Source organism: Neofelis nebulosa, chromosome 13 (assembly GCF_028018385.1).
Source record: "Neofelis nebulosa isolate mNeoNeb1 chromosome 13, mNeoNeb1.pri, whole genome shotgun sequence".
In the NCBI taxonomy this organism is placed as follows: domain Eukaryota; kingdom Metazoa; phylum Chordata; class Mammalia; order Carnivora; family Felidae; genus Neofelis; species Neofelis nebulosa.
Genome location: NC_080794.1, coordinates 42,309,742 through 42,322,239, shown reverse-complemented (window position 1 = coordinate 42,322,239; position 12,498 = coordinate 42,309,742).

Below are 12,498 nucleotides of genomic sequence, written 5' to 3'. Positions count from 1 at the left end.
CAGGCTTCACACTGTCAGTGTGTGGAGCCTGATTCGGGGCTCGAACCTACGAACTGTGAGATCATGACCCAAGCCAAAATTGGATGCTTAACTGAGCCACCCAGGCACCCATCGTTTTTGTTTTTTGGCATGACCAGCAGCCAAGGTATCTTAGAAAATCACCTCCCCTCAGGCTATGTCATGGGGATCTGAGCAGGGGGTTATAGTTCAAGTCTCCCTGGCTAAATCCAGTTTCCTCTCAGGGTTTCTAGGCCTCTTCCTGGTAAAATTTGTTGATGGGAAGTTGGCTTTTGCCTCAGTGATGGATATATTGAACACAGTGATGCTTTCTAAAGAAGTGTCAAGGGTGGCTATGGTGGGGAGAAAGAAGTCTGATAAATCAATATGTCCCCGAAACTAGACTGTCTGGTCATCTCATAGGGGTTTGCATCAGAAATATAGGAAGTGCTGTCTCGTATGCTGCCCTAGCTATGGGCTGTCAGCAAGGCCTGGAGGTGTCCCCTGGTTAGTGACACATTTGGTAGTGGTTGTTCCCATTGGTCATGACATGGAAATCTTCTGTTTCCTGTGGAAGTCTTCAGAGGCATCTCAGCAAGATGCTGCATGTGGAAATTCACGGGAAGAGTAGGAATAATGTATACAGCGTAGTTATCATGATGCCTGGCACCAAGATGCTCAGAATATACATTTTAAAAAATAACAGAACGTAACAGTACAATTAAGAATTTCTCTTTACTCCTTATTTGAATTTGGGCCACTGAAATCTGCTAGGCACACTCTCCCTTTGTGTCTTTGCTCATGCAGTTCTGTCTGCCATCAATGGCTTCCCTTCTTCCCCCACCATTACATGTATGTCACTTCTGCTTATTGTCACCTTAAATTCTATATTTTCTGACCATAGAACAGCAACATGGTTTTCTTTTCATGAGAATTTATCAGGTGTATATTTCCCCAGTCCTTTACTTTAAACTTTTCTGGGTTCTTAAATTACAGATGTGTTTCTGGGACATACGCATTTTAAACAATTTAAATACAGTAATTCTTTTAATCGGTTAGTTGAATCTGTTTACACTTACTGTAATTTTAAATATGTTTGAATGCATTCCACCATTTTGTTTTTTTTTTTTAAATTGAGATACAGTTGACATATAACATTATATTACTTTCCCATGTAGAACATAAGGATTTGATATATTTATATATTATGAAATGACCACCACAATAATGGTTAACATCCATCACCACACATAGTTACAGAATTTCTTTTTCTTGTGATGAGGACTTTTTTTTTTAATTTTAATGTTTATTTATTTTTGAGACAGAGAGAGACAGAGCATGAACAGGGGAGGGTCAGAGAGAGAGGGAGACACAGAATCTGAAACAGGCTCCAGGCTCTGAGCTGTCAGCACAGAGCCCAACGCGGAGCTCGAACCCACGGACCGCGAGATCATGACCTGAGCCAAAGTCGGACACTCAACGGACTGAGCCACCCAGGCGCCCCGTGATGAAGACTTTTAAGATCTACTCTCTTAGCAACTTTCAAATGCACAATACAATATTATTGACTACAGTTGTCATGCTGTATATTATATTCCCATGACTTGCTTTATAATTGGAAGTTTGTATCTTTGTCTCACTCCACCCATTTCACGCCCCCCCACCACCTCCAGCCTCTCATCATCACTAATCTGTTCTCTTTTCTAGTGTTCATCATCACTAATTCTGTTTTTACAATTTCTTGTCATTTTAGATTCCACGTATGAGTGAAATCATATGGTATTTGTCTTTCTCCGCCTGACTACACTCTAGCTCCATCCATGTTGCGGCACATGGCAAGATTTCATTCTTTTTTATGGTTGACCAGTATTCCATGGCATATGTATACCACATCTTCTTTGCCCATTAATCCTCTGATGGACACTTAGGTTGTTTCCATGTCTTGGCTATTGTAAATAATGCTGTAGTGAACATGGGGGTGCAGATATCTTTTTGAGTTAACGTTTTTGTTTTCTTTGGATACATACCCAGTAGTGAGATTGCTGGATCATATGGTGATTTTATTTTTCATTTTTTGAGGAACATCCACACTGTTTTCCAGAGTGGCTGCGCCAGTTTGCAGTCCCACCAACGGTGCACGGGGGTTCCCTTTTCTCCCATCCTTGCCAACACCTGCTATTTCTTGTCTTTTTGATCATAGCTACCATTTTCTTCTATTATTTCTGTTTACCCTACTTTATGCTACTCCTCCTCCTTATTTCTGCCTTTCTTGCTTCCCTTTTCATCTTTTCTTGTTTTGGGAACTAGCTGTCCATTCCATTTTCATTCTTTCGGTGGTTATCCCTAAATTATCTCTAAACTTAACAGGTTTACTTGATGTCACAATCTCAAGTTAATTTATACCTCCACCGTCTTACAAACAACTTGGAGAATATCGATCTGCTTAAGACTAATGCCCTAACATGTTATTGTGTTTAGTATTTGGGTTCCATATTGTTTGGTACCGCCCAGATGTCCTTAATATTATTGTTGTTGTTTTATAAATCAAGCTTGTTTAGTATTCCCCATCTGGCAATTGGTATATTTGCTCATCAATGCTTTTTTATTACTTTCTTCTGGGTTTGCTTCCTCACCCCCTGAAATTTATCCTTTAGAAATTCTTTCTGGGAGAGTCTATTGGTGACAGATTCTCTTAGTTTTCATTTATCTAAAAACATTTTATTTGAACCTCACAGTTGAGTTAAAATGTCATTTGGCAAAAAATTCTAGATTGAAAGCTATTTTCATTCAGTCTTTTGAGGACCGCTGTCTGTGGTCTCAGTTTTGCTGTCGAGAAGTCTGCTAATTGTCACTCCTCTGTACGTAATTTCTCTTTTCCCTCTTGTTGCTTTGACTATTTTCCTCTTTGACTTTGGTGAACTACCGTTTCTCTACAAGGCATCTACAGGTGGGATTTTATTTATTATCCTGCTTAGAACTTGTGCTTCCTGAATTTGTGAATTCTTGTTTTTCATCAATTTTCAGCCATCATCTCTTTGAATATTATCGCTTCCCTTCCCTGTGATCCTTTTCTGGAACTCTCATTAGATACACTACAGGACAGACATTCCTCTTCCATCTGCTGTGCCTGCTGGGTCCACACTCTTCCTTCTTTCTATTTTCTTTTCATACACTGCATTCTGGGTTTATCTCTCAGATCTGTTTTTCTGTGACTAAATCTTCTTTTTTAATGTTTTTATTTATTTTTGAGAAAGAGACAGAGAGCAAGTGGGAGAGGAGCAGAGAGAGAGGGGGACAGAGGATCTGAAGTGGGCTCTGTGCTGACAGCAGCGAGGCTGATGTGGGGCTCGAACTCACGAACCGGGGGATCATGACCTGAGCTGAAGTTGGACGCTTAACTCACTGAGCCACCCAGGTGCCCCATTACTTGCCTAATTCTTAGAGTCCAACCAAGTCTAATCTATTTAATTTATGCTACTCACTGAATTTTTTTTTTTTGAGAGAGAGAGAAAGAGCAAGCATGAGCAAGAAGGGGAGAGGCAGAGGGAGAAAAAGAGAATCTTAAGCAGGCTCCACACTCAGCATGGAACTAGATGTGGGGCTCGAGCCCACGACCCTGGGATCGTGACCTGAGCCAAAATCAAGAGCCGGACTCTCAACAGACTGAGCGCCCCAAGAGCCCCGGTCATTTGCTATTATTAATAAAAGCAAGAAAGTGGTTACGTAAGCCTACTCCCACTTTCTCAGAGGCTCCACACTCTGAAGCATACAAATGAGATTCTGATCTATCACCATGTTACCATGTCTTTGCACCCCTGTCTCAAGCCAGGAATGATGGTGTCCTGTTTACCCATCTTTGTTTGCTGCTCAACGATGCCTCTCCTCCTGTGACTAAAGAATTGTTCCATGTCCCTTTCCAGAATTTTTGCTCATTTCTCTTATCCCAAGGCTAGCTAACATTCTCTGGGCCCAAGAATATATGTCTCAACAACAGTGAAAATCTCACACACTCACAAGCAGACAAGCTTGGAGGGAACACATGGAAAAGAAATATGTCCCCTTCCAATAAAGGGGTAAAGAGATTTAGTTATCTTTTTGTAGCTTGTCCATATCATCAGCAAAGACGAATGTTTGTTGGGCACCTAATATGTACATGAAAGTGTATTAATTGCTGGGGGAAAAAAATACACATCTTCAACTGACTGGGAAGGATTCCCAAAGATAAAGCCACATTGAGTATGAACTCACCATCCAAAAATTTCAAAACCCATGAAAAAGCAATCACATCATGAGCTAATAATGTCAATAGATAGAAGGAAGCCAAGATCAGATAAGACTGCAGAACTTTAGGTAAGTGAATAACATGATGGAGACCATAAAATTAAAGACTTTAAATTATTAAAAGTATAAAGAAACAAAATAAAAAAAAAACAACTAAAAATGGAACAACCACAATAGAACAAAAAAGGTGGATTTGGAAAAGAACCAAAAAGAGCTTATGGGAATTTTTTTTTTTTAATGGTCACTGAACTTTTAAAATTCACTGAGTAGCAGGGCGCCTGGGTGGCTCAGGTGGTTAAGTGTCTGACTTTGGCTCAGATGATGGTCTCACGGTTTGTGAGTTCCAGCTCCACATCAGGTTCCAGGCTACAGTGTGGATCCTTTTTGAGATTCTCTTTCTGCCCCTTCCATGTGCTTTCTCACTCTCTTTCTCTCTCTGGAAAAAAAAAAAAAAAAAAAAAAAAGCAAATGACAGTAAAGGGTCAAGATATACCCTGTGCCAGGTACTGTGCTAAGAAGAGCTTTATCTGCGTTCTTTCATTTGATCCTTATTAAGAACTCATGGAAGAGGCACTCCCGCCCACCCCCAACTATACAGATGACGTCACTGAAATTTGAGAAGCTGAGAAACTTGACCCAGACCCCACAGCCAGGGAGAGGAACAGAGCTGAAATTTGAACCCAGCTCTGTCAACTCCAGAGCAGGCACATGTAGCCACTGCAGGGCTGGACTAGCATTCCCACTGGGTTATGATATAAAATACTTTAATACATGTGGTAGGCCCTCCAGGGACTCTTCATGTGGTGATGGGAGAGCTGCTATGCACAGGAAGACCCAAGTTATTGAAACTGTCAACAGCATACAGTGCATGGTATATGGTGGGTACTTAATAAATATTTACCCAATAAATAAATAATGTTTTTTCCTTTGAAGAGTTGGGGAGCTGAGCCCTGGAGAAGTGGACTAGGGCAATTAGATTGAGACTGTTCCCTCTCTGGCTTCACCTTTGGCTTTAAAGTACTGCATAGTCAGCCAGAGAAACCAGTGTCCTGATCACTTTTCCTGACAAGGAGGCTGGGCCGGGTGGCATTCTTTAGAAACGTGTCACACTGCAAGTCGATAATGGTGATGGGGAGTCACAGCCTGGCTATTTGGAGCTTCTCTTGGCTGGGTGGCAGTTTCTAGATATTCATCCTGCTGAGTCTTACAGTCAGTCCTCATCTTGGTGAGGGCAACAGCATACATAATGAAGGGATTCCTTCCTTGGCTCACCTCCTACACACGCAGCCCAGACCCACCCCAGCAAACCAGGAGACTTTATAGAGCTGCAGGGTCTCCCTGGACCTATGCCCTGCAGGCAGACCCAGCATCTCAAGTATCTCTTCTCCTGGACAATGAGACAGCCCAGCCCAGAGTGAGGGAGGTTGGGGGGTTGGAGGGGACAGGAAGGTTCACCTGCTGAGATTTGCTACCAGGATCCTGCATATCATTCCTTTCTAGGGGAAATGACTTGTTTCTTACCGCTGAAGCTCTGGAGCTTTGGAAACCCCCCGTATTACAGCCACAACTGGCTGTGCTTTGCCAGGGAAGTGGAGCCCCCGGAAGAGGCAACCGGCCCCAGGCAACTGTGTGTCTTGATGTCTTCTTTGTGTCTTGGGTCTCCTTTCTTTGTCTTTCTAGTTCTCTCTGACTTTGTCTCTGTCTCTCTCCCTGTTTTCATGTCCTTTCTTCCCTCTCCTTCTCATCTCCAAGTTCCTCTCCCAGGCCTCACACTTTTGTCCCTGTGAACTTCTGCACAGCTCTGCCCCCCTAACGCCTTCTTTCTCTCCCCAGGGACCCCCCGTTCCTGCTCTCTGTCTTCACCCCTACTGGCCCCCCTGTGGCCTTGAAAGGTCCTGGCTTGCCTGCAACCCCAGGGCTCATCCCACAGAGGCTCTTCAGTGCTCTCATCTTGGCCTCAGGCTGCGTTTGGCCTCCAGCAAGAGGCCCAGGAGCTAGGCTGCCAGACACACCTGCCGAGTTTAAAGCCTCCCACTGGGAAGCATTTGCTGAGCTAACTAGGATGCCCGGCCCCTGCACGGTGTGCAGAGGCCCAGATGCCATGGGGGTGAACTTCTTGGTGCCAGTCACCAGCCTAGGGGACTTCTGAAGTCCTCTGTGCTGACCCACAGCAGGGGCTCACTGGGCCAGTGGGCTCTCCATGGGATAAAGGGCCTCATGGAGCTCAGAGACCCAGATTAGCATTTTAAAGAAAGGTTGGCAAGAAGGAATTTCTGAGACTTGCTGGGAGCAGAAGGGGTGATGGTGAGGAAAGTTTACCGCCCCCCAGTCCCCAACAGGCTGACAGATGGCATTGGAGAGGGGCAGAGAAGGCATCAGGTAAGGAAGGGGGAGACTTGGATTCGAACTTCAACTCAGCCACTGGTGAGCAAAGAGTTTGGGCAGGTTACTTAATACCTCCAAGCCTACTGTCCTCCCTTCTCAAAAGAAAAAGACAAAAAGAGCTCTGAAGTCCTCCCAGCTCTACCATGATGATGGCCCAGGGGAGAGGTGAGGTGCTGGATGACCACCAAGGCTGCTGTTGTCCCCTGACCTGTAGAAAAGCCTCAACAAATACTGGCTCTTTGTGTGACTTCAGACGAGGTACTTAAACTCTCTAAGCCTCAGTTTCCACATCTACATGGTGAGGGTAATTCTTGCTTTGTACGATCCTGTAAGAAATACATCCAGCAGGAATGTACAGCGTGTCTCAAAGGCTGAGCGGTGTGGCCCCAGGCGGTGCAAAGGAGAATTTTAGCTCATACTCGATCCTGGCACTCAACGAGAAAGTCATACCCTGATCAATTCTTTCTTAAACCTAGTTGCCACGGAGACAGTTGGCATGTCTGTACCACCTCAGTAACACTCATCCATTTCTCTATTTAGCAAAGGGAGTCCAGGCCTCGGGGTGAGGGCCTTCAGTTGACAGCCCTAACCTCTGATTTGATAACATCGTTTTTATTCATTATGTCTATTTTTGTACTTTCCTCTTTTTCATTATTTGTATCCATATATTTTTATCTCATTTGTGGTTTTCATGATCATTTATTTACCTTCTATTTATGGCAATGCTAGTGTTCCACAAGGCTAGGGTTACAAAATTTCCTTTTGCAATAAATTTGAATAAATAATAGGAGTCAACTGGAGACAAATGTTAAATACTAGTAAAGGTAGCATGGTGATATAGTGAAATTGTGAAGATGACCTAAGAATAGGAGAAATGCTTGTATTAAATGTGGGGATGTGCCACGTGGCAATCATGGGGGTAATCGTGACTGTTACTGCCTTAGAAGGAGGGGGCATGGGCTGCCTACATGCCATTTCTCTGCTTGTCATCTCAGCTCCCAGGTAGTGCAGGTGACGCCAGTCTCCCTGGAAGACCCATGGATGAAAGAGCAGAGCGAACCCTCTGGGCGGTGCAGTGTGAGAATAAATTCCTTCAGTCTCCAGATTGGTTCTGACTTAAATGGTTTCCCCCATTGAATTGAACAGGAAGCCATTTATTTTTTAAAAAAAATTTTTTTTTTCAACGCTTTTTATTTATTTTTGGTACAGAGAGAGACAGAGCATGAATGGGGGAGGGGCAGAGAGAGAGGGACACACAGAATCGGAAACAGGCTCCAGGCTCCGAGCCATCAGCCCAGAGCCTGACGCGGGGCTCGAACTCACGGACCGCGAGATCGTGACCTGGCTGAAGTCGGACGCTTAACCGACTGCGCCACCCAGGCGCCCCAGAACAGGAAGCCATTTAAATGGCCACCAGATTGTGAACCACTGAACTTCTACAATAATGACAGAGGGGCTGGACTTCCCATCTGAGCCATTGTACTTTAAACAGAATATGTGTTGCCTTCTGAAATAAAAGCCACTTATGCATACCAGCCAATCTGTCTCAGTAGAGTGCCACCAAGACAGATCTTGGTAGAAGAGCCAAGAGCAAGTCAAATAAAAAGCTTTAAGTCCATGACTATCCATCACCCAGGGAGTTCCCAGGACTGTTAGGGCAGCTTGTGGGTTACTTTGTTCAACGCATAGCTTTCAATTTTGTTATAAGGAGGGGAGAGCGAAATGAGATTGATAGATAACCAAAAGGATGTTTTTGTAAGCCTCCGATTCAGTGTAGCACCTTGCAGGAAATTCATTTAGCACAGTGTCCGGATGCTCCTGGAGGCTTTCTGAAAGCAAAGACACAGCCACGTACCTGGCAGCCTCTGCCTCTAATAGTCTGCTCCGTTCCAGCTACACAGTGCAAGGTGTTTTTCCAGGAGTATCTCAAGTATCTAAAGTTTGTGCTCTTATAAGCCCATGTCAGAGGTCCCCAGAAAGAAGGAGCTGGTAAAGCACCCACGGGATGTTTGCAAACAGCAGTGGCTTCAGCACCTGGAAAAACCAGAGGTTACTCCTTTCTGGGTTTGGATTTGCTGGAATGGCCAGGCAATTGGCACTGCTCTCCTGGATTAGAACGGCCATGCAGAGTCCACTGGAAAAACTTCCCTAGGTGGCGGACTCAAGGACTCAGGTTCTGGCCAATGGTGAGGATCTACCTCTCCTTCTTAGGCTATATTTCTAGAATAGTGTTTCGTAAATTCTGGAAATCTGTGTTCTTCTGCTGAAACATGGCAAGCCCCTTCCATAAATACCTGAAATAATTTGTCTCATGTTTATTTATTTTGGAGAGAGAGAGACAGACAGACAGACAGTATGGAGGGGGGACAGAGAGAGGGGGAGACACAGACTCTGAAGTAGCTCCAGGCCCAGCTGTCAGCACAGAGCTTGACGCGGGGCTCAACCCACAAACCGCAAGATCATGACCTGAGCTGAAGTCAGATGCTTAACCACTTAACCCACTGAGCAACCCAGGCGTCCCCCATAAAGACTTCTAATAAACTTTCCTCTTTCACTCAGTGGCTAGTTTATTGGTCTGTTGCCTTTATGTCTCATTCTTCTTCAACTCCCAGGGTATTGCTAGGTTGGGTTTTTGTCTAGTCTTGTTTGTTTTTTGCAAAAATATTGCAGAAGCAGGATTTCTTGATTTCATACAGGTAGCTTTACCTCTTATAAAAATACCACCGTTTATAATTTTTGAAGCCATGAAATCATTCTCACATCTTTGGGGAAGTAGAAAGCTTGTCAACTGTGGGATAGATACTAAAGCTGAAGAAGGGACGTGACCTCCAGGGAGGCCAGGTGTCAGTGTGAAAGGAAGGGATGGACCCTGCTCTGGATAATGTTGTGCCCAAAGTGGACACCGAAGGAGCAGTCTGAATTAGAAGTCAATGAAACCCACAGATATCTGACTTTTGGCTCATCTTTCCTTATTCTCAAGAGGGCTTCTGAGTGGGATGGATGGTCTCAGCATTGTCCTTGCGTGCCAATGTGACACAAGCTTCCAGGCAGAGGCAGGAGGGAAGCCCTCAGCTCATCTGCACAGTCCCTTTTATGGTGCAGTCATTAGAGCGCCTTTTAACATGAGAGATGAGTTCCATGCTAGACTGCCCAGATCTTGAACCACTGTTTCTACAAAGTCAAAATCAGGGACCTTCTCAGAAAAGGATTAGAAAGTCTCTTCCTTTGGTTTGGGGCACCTGCCTGGCTGGCTCAGTCTATAGAGTATGTGACTCCTGATCTCAGGGTCGTGAGGTTAAGCCCCATGGTGGGTGTGCAGTCTCCTTAACACAAAAACCAAAAACGTCTCTTGGTCTGGAAGTAGGAACGAGTTGGGTAGTATCGAGGAGTATCTCTTCACTTTTGGCTCCTTCTTTCTCCACCAGAAAAATGGGTGGACTAGTTTTTGCCCTGCCTACTTCCCAGAAGCAAGGCCTATAGTCCTGGCCTTCTGGTCTGGTGACCACTGATCACAGAATGAAAGGGAAATGGGAATTTGCAGAATTGTTATTCGGAAACTCGTGAAGAATGCAGGTGGGAGTTGAATTCAAACCACGCCTTGGCCCCTGAGTTAGGTCTACTGGGACCCAGCCAAGGATGCAGTTTAGGGGAATGAAGACTATATTCTTGCAAGTTTGTATCCTGGCTGGCACTGGGGACAATGACAGAGGAAGATATGACACTATTCTTCACATTCTTCACTCAGCATTGGCTGATATGAGGCCAGCAGTGCAGTGAAGGCTGGGAGGTGTCCCACAGTTGGGTTGGCCCACACATGCACTCTCCCTGGAAGACAGGTACTGGATCTAGGATGTACGGATATTAATGGCAATCTTCTTCAGGACGTCTTTTTGGCTACTATGGATCATTTACACATAAGTTCTAGGACTTATTTAAAAAGATGTTACATTTCAGAATATGCCATCTACTGAAATATTAATCAATTATTTTAAAAAGCATGTTTTTTTCGTGATATTTCATGACATGGAGAAAAATACAATTTAATTTTAAGGGAAAATAGGATAAAAACTAGATGTTTAATCTAACCCTTAGTTTTTCAAAAATACACCCCTGTTAAGGATATAATGTGAAAGAAATATATGAAAATATCAATCATGGTGGGGTGCCTGGGTAGCTCAGTAGGTTAAGGTTCAACTTCAGGTCAGGTCATGATCTCACAGTTTGTGATTTTGAGCCCTGTGTTGTCAGGCTCTGTGCTGACAGCTCAGAGCCTGGAGCTTGGTTCAAGTTCTGTGTCTTCCGTTCTCTCTGCCCCTCCCCCGCTCACACTCGGTCTGTCTCTGTCAAAAATAAATAAACATTAAAATGTAAAAAAAATCAATCATGGTTATTGGTAGGTTGTGGGATTCTATTCTTTTATGAAACATTTATTTTCCAAATTCTTTTAGTCTGAATTCTCATAAGCAGAAATAAACATAAAATAAATATTTATTATAAATAAATCCCTCCAAGCTTGCTCTCTGAGTCCCTCTCTCCATCCTGGGGACCAGTGCTTCCTTCTGGACCTCAGAGGCTTTTGGGCATGGTTTCAGGGGTGGACTCTTCCTTGTTCATTATAAGTCACAAAGAGAGACGTTGCTCCAAAGGTAAGGTGCTCTTGTCATGCCCAGTAACTTGACAGATCTAAGACTCAGTTTCTTACCTGTAAAATGGGAGAATGGCTACTGTCCTTTCTTATGGCACAAAGAGATTATAAAGAATGAAGGAAACAAGGAAGGGGAGAGTACTTTAACCATTTAGAACAAAACACAATGGTAATTTAAGAAGTGGTAAGTTGCCAAGGGTAGTTACAGCTTAGAAGATCTGACATCAAGGCATGGTAACAATATCAACCCTGTTAACCGCCTTTATCACAGTACTTTTATATGTTGGTAGGACTGGCAATTGGGTAATTAATATTATTGCGGCTGCAGGATTTTGCAGTAGGACTTTCTTCTTTGGAATTTTCACACCAAATTTCTGACTATTTTAATAGGTCCCCTTTGCATTCACCAAATAATGTCAAGTACCAGAAATGGTCACCAGAGGGCGCTAGATCACTTACGGTGTCCCCCTGGCTTCCGCATAACAAAATCACCATGATTTATTACGTCGAGTATTGGAACTGGGTCTAGGCAGGAAAAAGATGAAATCTATACATTAACTATGATGTTGAGCCAACATTTAAGTAAATAAGCTTCTTTTTTCCTCCTTGGCTATTACTCTAGTTGCTCTGCTTTTTTCATTTGTATGTTAATGTACTTTTATTTATTTCTTTTAAATCATTTGAGATAGTTCAGATTAGAATACTTTACAAACTTGAAACCCTGGTTCACTTTGAAAGCCGAGATAGGCACATGTTCACATGGTAAAGAGGCTGCCCTCCCCCCTGAGAAGCTTATAAATGTATTTAGAAATAAATAAATGGCCTGTATTGTTTTTAGGAGAGGGGGGGTTGAAGTTTCTATTTGTGGTTAGCCTTTGAGTTCTTGTGCAGTGGCCCTCAGTTCCCAGCCTGCAGACACACCTACAAGAGGGGACATGCACTGGGGCTGTTTGGAAGTGCTTCTCTATACTTTGCCCTGGAGTCCATCTGGGGACTGGCTGTGGGGCCCTCCAGGTCATAGTGTAATCGCTGCAGCAGAGAGCGGGAACGCTTTGCCTCAGTTCTCATCCCAACTGAGGGGACTTGTGGGGTGCAGAACAGCAAAGCAGGGGGCAGGGAGATAGTCCTATCTGGACCCCTCTCCCTCATGGCCTGGTGCATGCACACACACATTAAGGACTGGGTTGGGG